This window comes from Charadrius vociferus, unplaced genomic scaffold, assembly GCF_000708025.1.
Source record: "Charadrius vociferus isolate BGI_N301 unplaced genomic scaffold, ASM70802v2 scaffold90, whole genome shotgun sequence".
In the NCBI taxonomy this organism is placed as follows: Eukaryota; Metazoa; Chordata; class Aves; order Charadriiformes; family Charadriidae; genus Charadrius; species Charadrius vociferus.
Window position 1 is genome coordinate 1012994 of NW_009647222.1, and position 2338 is coordinate 1015331.

Here is a 2338-nt window from a genome sequence, read left to right on the forward strand (position 1 = left end):
GCAGCCAGCTGGAGCAAGGCTGAGCTGCCCTACGCGCTGCCCGTCCTCCAGTGCCTGCCTGCAGGCTGTGCTGCCACCGGGCACGGGGCGGCCGTGCAGCCCTGGCAAGGAGCGTGCAGGCCATGCTGGGGCTGCTGGGCACAGGGAAGGATGGGAAGAGTGGGCTCGGCATGCCTGCGCTGGTGGCAGGGGTGCAGCGCTGCAGCCAGTACGTGGCTCTGTGCGCTCCGGGTCCTGCTAAGCACCTCTCAGCCAAGGGGGAGGGCTTCTGGATCAGAAATACAGGTTTGTGAGGATGTGCCCACTGCACCCACCAACCTGACTGCACTGGAGGACTGCCCTGTCTTTCCTGGTTAGTCACCACCTAGTCTCACCGCCTTCTAGGCTCCAGGGATTTCTGTAGTCACTTTTAGAGGTGTTGAATGTCACACACTGCATCAAGCAACCATTTCATTAGTATTCCCGGCTGATGACTGCTTTGGGAGCTTTGACAAGCAGATTTTTAACCCACACACAACATCAGTAACTGGGATAGAGGTCCCCCACGCATCAATCCGCAAGCTAACTTTTTGCCCAGGATGGAGCACCCGGCCTATCTTTGCTCCACTGGGAATCACCTGGGCTTGTGAAATGCTGGGGGGAAAGCCTGCATACCCCAGCAGGCCACTGGCTAATGCTCCACAGAGTCTGTGTCTCTCCTGACTATAAAAGGACCCGGAGGCTGCAACTATGCCTGTAACTACAAAGGATTCAAGCAGGACTCAGCGGCTGCTGCTGCCGGCGCTAGCGAGGTGCTGCCTCAACCCCTTATACCATAGGGCAGTGAATCAAGTGGGATGGGCAGAAGGAGACACGGGGTTTATCATAGAACAGAATCATTTAGGTTGGAAAAGACCCTTAAGATCATTGAGCTCAACTGTAAACCGAACACTGCAAGTCCACCGCTAAACCATGTCTCTAAGTGCCACATATATGCATCTTCTAAATACCTCCAGGGATGGTGACTCAACCACATCCCTGGGCAGCCTGTTCCAATGCTTGAGAACCCTTTCAGTGAAGAATTTTTTTCTAATATCCAATCTAAACCTCCCCTGGTGCAACTTGAGGCCACTTCCTCTTGTCCTGTCACCTCTTACTTGGGAAAAGAGACTGACCCCCCATCTTGCTACAACCTCCTTTCAGGTAGTGGTAGAGAGTGATAAGGTCTCCCCTCAGTCTCCTTTACTCCAGACTAAACAACACCAGTTCCTCAGCCGCTCCTCATAAGACTTGTTCTCCAGACCTCTCACCAGCTTCATTGCCCTTCTCTGGACATGCTCCAACACCTCAATGTCCTTCTTGTAGTGAGGGGCCCAAAACTGAACACAGTATTTGAGGTGGGGCTCACCAGTGCCGAGTACAGGGGGACGATCACTTCCCTAGTCCTGCTGGCCACAGTATTCCTGATACGAAGGAAAAAGGCTCCTCACCCTGAGATTATTCAGCCCCTCCTCCAGCTCCCACCACTCAGGGGGTCGCTATAACCACCACAGTACAAAATACCCAGAGTGGAAACCTCTGCCAGCTTTCCAGGGGAGGGCGGATGGGTGCTGGGCGCCAGCAAGTAGAAGGCACTGCAGCAAGGAGGGGTCAGCCCCAGGCTGCATCAGCAGAGGAGATCTCTGCAGCAACAGCTTAATGCACAAACAGGTCAGTTTGGGGCACTCAGCTCCTCTGGATCCACCCAGTACTTATTGCACCTACACAATACCTTCTTGTCACCAAATCTGCAATCTCTTCTTCTAAAACAATATTTGGCAAGGCCTGGTTTTCCTAAAGTCATGCTGACTAGCGCAGGCTGTTTTCCTAACCTTTAAGTCTTTCCTGCAGTTGGTCCAAGACTGAAGTCAGACTAGGTAGGACGGGGATATATATTTATTTTTTTTTAAGAGGGATTTCAGTCAGATCTGTTTGGACGCCTCATGTTAGGAAAAGCTGGACCAGTGGAAATTCATCCTTCTGTCACCTTTCCACACGTGATTGCAGATGGTGCTACGCAACCGCTGAAAACGGCCTCTTTTCACAATGACTTTTCTGTTACTTTGCACTGTTCATTCTTTTAAAATGAAAATGGAAAATAAAAAAGTGGACCTGTGTTTTCATTTCTTTTGGTTTAACACTCCCCCAACCTTTTTTTTTTTTCCTGTAGAAAAACAGAAAAGAGGGAAAATAAAAAAAAGGAAAAGGAAAGCCGAAAGCATTGCAAAAAGGAAAATTTTCTAAGGAGAAAACTTTTGCCAGAAATGTGAAAAAACAGAGGAAGTTCCTTTCTGAAATCTGTGGAATGGAAAGATACATA

General features: G+C 50.1%; 1 protein-coding gene across 1 annotated transcript in view; it reads right to left on the bottom strand.

The window, feature by feature from the left end:
* Nucleotides 1-2338, bottom strand: part of CACNA2D4 (calcium channel, voltage-dependent, alpha 2/delta subunit 4) — a 132522-nt gene that overhangs the window by 3381 nt on the left and 126803 nt on the right. The gene's annotated exons all lie outside the window — the stretch shown is intronic.